Here is an 11,291-nt window from a genome sequence, read left to right as displayed (position 1 = left end):
GGTTGTCTTTATTTTTTATCAAAATTAGTAGTTATTGGATTATCTAAATTGTTATTATATAAAAATAAATACTTTATATATTTGTTATATAAAGTAAAATAAAAATATATATATTATATAAAATAAATACTTTTTCACAACACTGTATTATTGGTAGTGGTAGCTACTCATGTAGTTCTGACAAATTAATGGCCATCATTATAGACTCAAATATGAGTTGTCTTGATGTTGCTACACCTCTTTTTTCTGAGCAGCATGTGGTAAAAGGCATCACTCAATGGTCCAAACAGCAGTGGTTTTAAGAGAACATTAGAATATCAGCAGTCACACAAAAAAAATTTCAATGTTTTTTTTTTTTCATTTCATTTTTTCCCCCCATTTTTTTAACGTTTTGATATATTGTGAATTGGACAGATGTTCTTTACATTGTATCAGAATTTCATGATGAATGGACCAATAGAAATGCTCCAAAATGGCTTAAAATTAGCCATCCCTTTTTACTGGGAGGGTTTTTTTCATCCTTGTGTAAAGTTACCATTATATATAAGGTTTATATAAGGTTTTCTTTAACATCGACATTATGCAGGTTGTTCAGTCCTGCAGTCCTTCACTGCTCCTGGTCTCGCTAATGAACGTGCAGCCCTTACTCATCAGTACATCACAGTAACGTTTAAGCCTCAGCTCAGTCCATTGCTCAGCCTTCTGCTGCCCAGACATCTTTTTGTGTCATCACCTTTCCTATCTAATCTGTGTCTCAAAGCCAAATTTTGTGCGCCCACAGCTTCAGCATAGATAAGAATATAGGAAGTGAACGGCCCGCAACGCGGCTCCTGATCTACACTAACTCGTTGATTTAGTTCATTTTTTTCCCCCTTCCCTTCCTTTCAAATTGCCCGTGTTGCTTTAATACAATGTGTGTCACACAGGTTGCCCTGGCGACTCTTTGATCCGGTTTTCCGCCCTCCCTCCCTCCCTCCCTCCGTCTGCGGCTGACGCGCCTCTCCAGTCTGCTGCGCTCTTGTCTGGCTGCTGCCTGAGAAAGACCTGTGCCCCTTCTGTCTCTCTCTCTCCCTCTCTTTCTCTCCCTCTCTCTCTCTCTCCCGCTCTGCTTCCCTTTGGTCACGCCAAAGGAGCCCACCCTCAAAGCGGAGGCAGTGCATCTAACGTCCTCGACCTGCTGGAGAGAACAGACGAGGGCCCGCCTCCTCCCCGGTGAGGCACAGCGTGGCCTGCAAACAGGATCCAGAGGCCCGTAGACCACCTATCTTTGGTCTCTTCAGATTACTGGCATTCTCACCCAACCTTGCTTTTAAGAACATTAAGAAAAGCACCTAGTTATTGTGTCCCATAACTGCACAGATGCAGGACAATTACTACTGTAACAGTCTTTAATCTCTGAAATAGTAACCTTGAGAACAAATTAATGTTTTATATAATCAGGTCTTATATTTTATTCCAAATAGAAAAAAATATATATCGTTATTATATATTCATATGAAATATTCGAACAGGGCAAACAGCTAATAAAACAAATGATATTACTGATGATGTCTTACTGCCTGCTGCATGCTTACCATAGACATATATGGTTTCAGGTTGATCCTTTAACCCCTTAGACCCTTAGACCCACACTTCTTCACTTTAATAGCAACATTACTGTCATAATTTATCAAATTTAGAAGTGGTTTAGACCAGAGGAGAATGCCCCCCACCTTGGTTCCTCCCAAGACAGCTTTTTCCTAGCTGCTGTCGCCTTTGGCTTACTCACTGGAGGTCTCAATGTTTTACATTTTGTTGACCTCTTGTCTTATTTCTGGATTTTTGGTAAGTTGCTTTGTGACAACATCAGTTGTGCTATAAAAAAGTGCTATACAAATAAATCTGTTCTGATTTAAATTTGATTTGATAATTAGGCCTTAAAATAGAACCCTGTGGGACACCACAATATATGCAAACTTAAAAATGCAATTGTTTCTGCATAGGAAATAATAACTGAATAAACTTCTAAGAATATGTTGGTGGACCAAGAATTTCCTTTCTTATCTATAAAAATGCTGTCTACATAATCTACAAACCTATTAGTTTTGTAGTAGTAGTAGAAGCACTGGATGAATAAATGAAAGGCCTATATTTTTAAAAATGTAGTTATCTGATTAAAGTGACAATCTCATGCCTCCTGGATATTCCTCGGTCAACTGTGAGTGGTATAATAAAAAAAAAAAATGGAAGCATTTAGGAACCACTGCAACTCAGCCACAAAGTGACCCCCTCCTGTAAAGTTGCCATTTTAAGGACACAGGGATTTTACTTAACACTGACTATGTGCTTTAGAACATTGACTTCATTCATACCCTAACTAAAGCACACAGTCTTTTGTCACCGCCCTGCAATGTCCATTTGTTGTCAATACCTTTCTAACTCGGATGACTGTTTTCCTATCCCATTAGCTGAATTCATAACATTACACGTGTGATCAAGCACATCAGAACATCTGTTAGAAATGTTTAAATTGCATAGTTTATATGGGTTGACTAACAGTAGGGTCGTATAGCAAAGCCAATCTAATATATAAAAAGAACAATTGGGAGAAAAGTGAAAATTACTCCAGAACATTTGTGGAGTTTTTATACATATAGTGTAACTGGTTTACAAGACCTGCTCAATACTGTTGTGGAACACAAATAATACAAATAGTAGAATAGTAGACAAATGACTGGTTTCTCTGATAGAGTGATTTTGAGAACAGAGCTTGGTCCAGTAGAAAGTGAAATTCCTCAGCTGTGTTTTTCAAATTGCATTTGAATACTGTCTCATTAGGACCTTAAGGGAAGGGAAATAAGGGAAAGCTATTTTGCTTTGATGCCCACTTTGAAGGCCTGGGGTCTTTTCCCACTTGTGTTTACCCAAAGGCAAGGTTAGCCCCTTCCTAGCTGTGGCTATCTGCAATGGTAATGTATGACTCTTCAGGGAGTCTTGCTTTGTTTACAAGAAAAACAAAAGCACCTCTTTTCTTTTTTTTTTCCGGAAAAAACGGCAAGCGTTTTGCTGTCCCTCTTTCAATCAGTGGCGTAATCCTCAGCTTTTTCACAACCTGTTGAAGGGGCTGACCCCTGTGGAAATGCAACAGATGTTCCCCTGACATCCATCTGGTCCTTGTGATCCGCCGTGCTCCACGCTTCGGACTGGAGTTCCTTTCCTTTTTCCTTTTACAGTTTCAGGCCGGCTCCCTGTTGGTGGGGGTGGGGTCAGGGGGCTGACCCCCATGATGCTGGGCTTTAGCGAGACACTGACCCTTGACAAAGATACAGTGAGTGCTCTCCTGATTCCCAAGATTAAAATAAACACTGCAGAACTTCTCAGCCAGAGCTGATCATGATAAGGCGTCTTGGAACAAAGGCAGACCTACGAGCCCCTGTTTGTTTTCCATTGTTTGTTGCGGAGTGTGTGAGTGGGGAGGGGGGTTGTGGGGGGAGGGGGGGGTGGGGGTAAAATCGGTTACCTATGCATGCCAGGGTTCCCCAGCATGTCTATTGACCCCCTCCCAGGTAAAACAAACAACATTTGCAAGGAATCAGCAGTGGTGGGAGGCACTGATAGGGCGTCACAACATTAACTTTACAGACTGGGATATTGAACTGTAGGTGTGATTACAGTGTCGTTGAACCTGCAGTCATTTTAAAGTACTGTTAAAAATACATATGAGTACCAGACCAGGGCTCAGCATCACTGGATACTCTAAATTCCATTGGATGGCTATGAACGATTGACTCACATATCATTACGGTCGCTGATTTGTGCTTTTGCCAAAAGGCTTGGTCACATTCTCAGGACCGGTCACCCCAAGTGTGTGTTTGCTTTGCGGCTTCTTTTGTAGCTCTGTTTCTCCTCCGCTCTCCTCTTCCTGCCTCTCTTTTCTCTCAACATGTGACGCGATGATGGAGATGTGCATCCCAGGTGGCCTGCTCATCAAAACACAAGAGATCCGACTTCTTATTTCAAGCTAACATCACTCAGTCGCTTTGTTTTCCAAAGGAAAATATGCAGCGGGAGGAGTGTGTGTGTGTGTGTGTGTGTGTGTGTGTGTTTGGGGTTGTCCCGAGAAAACGGATCTACCCCATCACCTAGCAAAAAAACGGCTAGAGGGTGTCAAGAGGGTGTGAGGTGTCCTAAAAAAAAAAAAAGGGCTTGTCCAGTAGAGGTAATTCCAGCCGCCGTGTTTCATTCCTGTGTGGTGTCCAGACTTAGGCTGAGAACATTTGGCTGTCAAGAGTAAAAGACACATGTGTTATATTTTCATCCTTCTCCAAAGCTGCCATCAGCCACTGCCAAGTTTTAACCGTCATCAAAATAAACGCTTTACGTTAAAGCTGTTGTTTGAGTCCTCTCGGATCCTTTTGACAAGTGTGTACTTACATGCTTTTTACACTCTCTGTTTTCCCTCGCCAAGCTGAGGAACCCTGTTTATTTGCCTTAGTTATAATGGCTTTATTTAAAGAATTATGGAACACACTGTACTGTAGCAGTCAGAAGCATGGCATAAAGCAGACCAGATGTGAAATAAGACTTAATAAGGCTTTCCTTTGGAGCCTCGTTGAATTTGGTTTCTTCCAAAGTATGTACGTGGCACATGTACAATTTGTTTTGTTGGTCAAATCATGCAGTCCAAACTTGTAAATATTTTTGACTTCCAGTAACAAGTCTGTCTAAGGATGTCCACCACAAGTACAATTAGACTATGTAGCTAATTACACTACGTATGAAATTTGGTTGGAATTGTGCAGCCATACATAATTTGACTAGAATATAATCTCAAAATATGTAGTGGACAGCGCCCTGGTTCTGAAACTGAGCATTGTTACAACAAATGCCAATGAATGGTTTAATGTGTTTATGTATGTATGTAGGGCAACCAGACCGACATAGGCCAAAGCCTTCTTGTGGTTCTCAGCCAAGTTACCAAGCACTTTATTAGGAAGACCAGATTGGTTCGAGTTGACAGAACGTCTACGGTAACTCAGATCACCACTCTGTAGAACTGTGGTGAGCAAAAATGCATCTCAGAATACACAACTCTTTGTGTTGTGAGGTGGGTGGGCTACAACAGCAGAGGACCACACTGGAGTCCACTTCGGTCAGCCAAGAACAGAAAGCTGAGGCAGTAGGGCCAAGCCAACATGCTCATGTGGGGCTCACATGGGTGTAACGTGGGCTAGGTGTCCATACGTACCAAATAGGCCCCATCGTTACAGCCCACCTTAATCTCACATGGGTCCCATCTAGGTCCCATGTGCAGTGTACAAGCAAGATGGGCCCATTTCTGACCCTGGTGGGCATCCATATGTGAGGACACAACTTTCTGGTACCAGTTGGTCTACCCATACAGGCCCCACGTGGATGTGTTAGCTAGTGGGGCACAGGTTAACCAAATCTAGACAGTTGAAGAATCTCAAAGGAGTGTTTCCAACATCTTGTGGAACTGAGGCAGTTTTGAGAGCAAAGGAGGCCCTAGCCAGTATTAGTAGTAGCGTTTTTAATGAAGTGCTTGGTGAGTCCTCCAAAATAAAAAAAGCCTCCTCTTAAAAATGAAAAAAGCCAACTTATTTTAACACCGACGTTGGATTTCAAATGCACCCACTTTGAAATATATTCCAGAATGCTCATGACTAAAACCTTCTACACAGATGACGCAGTGGCCTACAGACAATGAAGTGTAAAATGTGGACCATACTGTGGAACACTTAATTCATCAGCTGTTACGGTGTTGTAAATATTTGATTACCATTCTAAAATTGTCTGTTTGAGGTCTTCTGGGGCTCCGTTCCAAGATCTGTAGGTGGATTATTTAATTTAATCCAAACAGTTTACACCAGGAAGCAGCCTCACTTACGACACTGTGTGGGGAGCCTGCTGCTCACAAATACAAATCGAGCATGTGGCAGAAAAAAGGACCTTTTTCGTCATCACTGTCTCGTAAACACACCATCTTCCTGGACAGAAAACACCTGCACTGTTAGAAAACTGAGATGCCACAATGGATCAGACCTTCTTTGATTAGTGACGCATTTAATGTGTCCCAAAGGAAATCTTCGGAACCACTGCATTGTGTAATCGGATTACACTACATGCAAAAAACTACTTCTACAAATGTCATGAGTATCTCTAAACCTGCACTGATCAGCCATAACATTAAAACCACCTGCCTAATATTGCGTAGGCCCCCCTTGTGCTACCAAAACAGCTCTGACCTATTGAGGCATGAACTCTACAAGACCTTTTGAAGGCATCCTGTGGCATTAGCAGCAGATCCTGCAAGTCCTCCAAGTTGTGAGGTTGGGCATCCATGGATCACATCAGGGATCCTCGGGCTCCTACGACCCTGTCACATGTTCACCAGTTGTTCTTTTGTTATGCCACTTTTGGTAGGTACCTCTAAACTAAAGGTAGGCCTTTTCCATGAGGCAAATATATTCACCCCCCTTTGGCATTTTTCATATTTTGCTACCTCACAACCTGGAATTAAACTGGATTATTTGAGGGTTTGCATAATTTCACATCTACTGTACAACATTGTGCATTTTTTATTGTAAAGCAAACAACACATAGGACAAAATAACAGAAAACTTCAGTGTGCATAACAATGCACCCCCCTAAAGTCAGTACTTTGTAGAGCCACCTTTTGCAGCAATTACAGCTGCAAGTCGCTTTGGAGAAGTCTCTATGAGCTTGCCACATCTTGCCACTGGGATTTTTTAAGGCAAAACTGCTCCAGCTCCTTCAAGTTAGATGGGTTCCGCTAGTGAACAGCAATCTTTATGCCTGACCACAGATTCCCAATTGGATTAAAGTCTTCGGTCATTTCCCCTTAAACCACTTGAGTGTTGCTTTAGCTGAATGCTTTGGGCCATTGTCCTGTTGAAAGGTGAACCTCCATCCCAGACTCAAATCACTGACAGGTTTTGCCCAAGAATATCCCTGTATTTAGCACCATCTGCCTTCCACCCAGTCACTGCTGCTGAAAAACATCCCCACAGCATGATGCTGCCACCACCATGTTGGACGGTGTTCTCTTGCCTTTTGGCAAACTCAAAACAAGCCTTCCTATTTTTGTCTGTAAGTAAAGGTTTAACCATTAAGCACAACTCTTCCATAAAGCCCAGCTCTAAGGGGTCTACCTCTTATTGTGGTCGTATGGACAGATACTCCAGTTTCTGCTTGGGAACTCTGCAGCTCCTTCAGGGTTACCTATAGTCTCTGTGCTGCCTCTATGATTAATGCCCTCCGTGCCCGGTCTGAGAGTTTTGGTAGGCGGCCCTCTCTTGGCAGGTTTGTTGTGGTACCATGTTCTTTCCATTTGATGCTCCAGGGGATCATCCAAGATTGGGATATCTTTGTATAACCCAACCCTGACTTGTACTTCTCTACAACTTTGTCCCTGACTAATTTGGAGATCTCCTTGGTCTTCGTGGTGTTGTTTGATTAGTGGTGCCTCTTGCTGAATGGTGTTGCAGCCTCTGGGGCCTTTCAGAAAAGGTGTGTATGTACTGACAGATCACATGACACATTGTGTCACAGGTGGACTTCATTTCATTTTTTACTTCCACAATTTTTTATATATATATTTTTCTCATTTCACTTCACCAACTTAGTCTAATTTGTGCAGATGCATCACATACAATTCAGATAAAAAAAATAAATACATACAGGTGTAGTGTAACAAAATTACAAGGAGCCAAGGGGGTGAATACTTTTGAAAATAAGCAGATATACAGTACTACACAAATGTGTTTTCATTGAAAATAATTAGAAAACTTGCACTATGGTAACACATTTTAATACTAGCACCAATTCAGAGAATGGAAAAATGAACCACCCAACAGAAGTAAACCATTATAGACACAATTTTCTTCTTTTCCTTTAAAAGAGCTAAAACTGCACTGAAAAAGAGTCAGCCACAAGAAAACGATAATTCAGTGCATTTGTAAATATTATATAGATTTAATTATTGGACAGAAATTAGCACTTTAATAACAAAAAGTAACAGTAAGTTCTTAATTCCAAGTAATTTTATTCCAATGACTTTGGACTTTTTCTGTTATAATATATAACAACCACTACATACTGCAGCTGAATCACCACCACCTTCAGACTGGCTTATCTTAATGTTTTAGCCAATTTGTATCGTATTTGTACTTTCCAGAAATGACTGTTGAATATTCACCATCTTAAACATTAGACAAGAAGGGTCAGAGAATAGGCTTAGGGGGGCAGACAGAAAGCTGGTCTAAAGGGGTGCAGATTAGGGTTAAAAGTTAGAAAGGTCAAAGAAGGAACCAGTTCACACCCACCCTTCGTGGCAAGCATTGGGAAAGAAGAGCAGAACAGTTAGAGGAGAACATTTGTTATATTTATTAATATGACACATCAGCACATGCCAGCTGATATATATATCTCAAATGTAAAATGATAAAATACACTCCCTTAGTGCCAGGAATGAGTAAAACACACAGGGTAATGGCTCTACACCAGTTTTAAAAAAAATCATAGAACCCATTTATGAATCTTTATTTGTAAGAATGTGGGAGAGTAGCAATGGATCACAGAAGAAAGCATCTCCTAAAGAAACTTGCTTGCTTGGTTAAACACCATGAGCACATTCCCTTAAAGTGGATATGCTGGAAACTAAGCATGCCTCCAGTGCCTTACAGTCATTTGCAGGCTTTCAAAAACCTCTAAGCCTCCCTTTACAAACCACAGACTTGTGGCTGATTTGGACTGTAAGGAAAGAGGGAAAACCTGAAACGTGCAGAAGAGGAGTCTTGCAATTAGGGTTGGTGATGTATGCCGTCCAGTTGGATGCGTTCTGTGCACTTCTGACCTACAGGGGTATCACTTTCTGCCAATTCCAGTTCATTGTTATGTCAGGATTTACCCAGGCAGCCAAAGTCAGACGGCCTGGCAGACAATCGCTGGGGAGAATTTAGCTACTCAGGGCGGTAATCTGTCTGGGAATCCCTCTGCTCCATAGCCGTGCTCCACTGCCCAGCAAGCTCTGTCTAGCTGGATGTTTAGCTTCCAGCGACACACATTTAGCTTACATTACCATTTCAGCTTCAACAGTTGAAGATTATTGATACAGTGAATGGCGTTTTTGTCCCCCACTGTATCAAATGGTGGAGCAGATAAATCCTAGATTATGCATAGACATGCTGTGCAAAATATCCCATGGTTTTGGGTAATGTGAGGTTATTTCTATTATAATCAAATTTACAGAATAGATAGTGAGAGTTCAGGCTATTTAAAACATTGTTTTCATGTTAATAATACCAAAACATTATAATGAACCAAGTATTCTAAGAAAATTTGATCTTGTTAAGAAACAAAATACACCTAAACTTAGAGGGCATCTGAATTACAGTGACAGGTCAGTATTTTTGGAAGCATGTGTTGGTTACGTTATCATTTTTTTTGCTTGTATTCATAATAAACTGAGTTTAATGTAAAGGGTCTTTAGAACAGTCCCTCAGGTTGATGCCTATACAGAAGTGGACGGGCCCCCAAGTTCTTCAGGCACGTCAGGCTGTTTCACATACACAAGATTAAGTAGCAAAAGTGACATCCAAGACCAATCGGGCCACCCAGGAGAACCGCAACCAGCGGAAAGGCTGTCAGAGCCCCCCTTTACACCATTAATCTTCAATCCTCTCCCGTGCTGCCAACTCGCATCTCCTTCAACTGCGACAGCGGAGAGAGAGAGAGAAGGAGAGAGAGTGGGAGAGAGAGGAGAGAGAGGGGCAATTCTGTTTTTCTCCTTTCAACACACCCATAGATTAACTCTTTCAGGGACAACGTGTTACCATCTACAGCATGTTATCATCATCAGTTCTCTTTCAGTGCGTTGACACACGCTCCCATTTAAAAACAGACGTGCATGTGGATGAAGACTTTTCTTTATTGAGTTTTCATCAAGACACATGTGCTAATAAGTTAGATACACTGTAAACTACCCAGATTATTTTAAAGGAAATTAACTAATTCATTTCATGTTAAGCCTACAAATGAATTGTGACTTAACTGCAGTGTTCACACTATTACTAACTTAATTATGGCATGATATGAAAGGAAAGATAACATTCAGGATCAAAAGTCAATATTTTGAAGGAACATTTGCTTATTCACTGAAGTTTATTCACTTTTTTTTTTAAACTGAAAACCTTTCAACAAAATATTGACTTATATAAAAATATCTAAAATACGTAAACTTGCATAAAAGTTTGTAGGAAATGATTGTAGTAGCTAATGTTGAGTTGAAAATGATGTGAAAATGATTTTTTTAAGATGCAAATGAGCTAATTCAGAGGTTAAGTCTAGTACAAGTTAAGTGCAAATTGATTTTAACTTAAGTAAACTTTTAACTTCTGTTCAAGCAGTGCATACATTTAGTCAGAATTATAATTTTTACTAAATTGGTATTATTTTTTTATGTTTTTTATTTTAGTTTGTTTTTTAATGAATTAATTTAATGAACTGAACACCTTTCAGATAAATCTATAGTTAAACTTTTCAAAAATTAAGTAAACTTGCTTAAAATCTTAAAGTAAAAAACAAACATCTTTTACAGTATATATATATATATATATGTATATAATAGCTTTGGAGCAAAACTTGACATATATTCTGTAATTTTAGCTGAAAGTAGAACATTTTCACCTTTGTTAAAAGTAAGTTGTTTGGAAATCAATGCAATCCAACTGCCACTTATACTCAAGAGAAAGAACCACAACATCCACAAAAGGCGTTGTCACATTTAGGTTAAACAAAATGAATCAACTAAACACATAAAACTAATGTAACATGATAATCCTGGTGGAACACCACTTTAATCTGCACCGTTGTTAGGAAAATCTGTACTTCTGCAAAGTACAAATTAGTTTTCCTTTATGTCGTAAAGAACGGAGGTGAAAATCAACAATAAATGCCCATTTGCACCTAAGAGAGTGCGAGGCTAGTCCATTACACCCTCACTTCCTCTGTGGGTAAGTGTAGATGAATGGGTCTCATTAAAACTAAATTGAGATTCCGCCAGCTGAAGTGTGGGGAAGGCCCTTAGACCCTTCAGCTCTTTCACCGATCAATAGAAACTTTGATCTCATCCTCCAGACGAATACAACCCTATCCCAATGAATGGTAAAATGGGAAGAGAAGAATCCGGGGGACTGATAAATAGCGGAAAATGAGTGTGTTATGCCATGGCATGCCTTAAGTCCCAAGAGGGGGCTTTCTTGCTTCAGTCC

Source organism: Salminus brasiliensis, chromosome 20 (assembly GCF_030463535.1).
Source record: "Salminus brasiliensis chromosome 20, fSalBra1.hap2, whole genome shotgun sequence".
NCBI classification, from domain to species: Eukaryota; Metazoa; Chordata; class Actinopteri; order Characiformes; family Bryconidae; genus Salminus; species Salminus brasiliensis.
Note: the sequence above shows the minus strand (reverse complement) of the source record.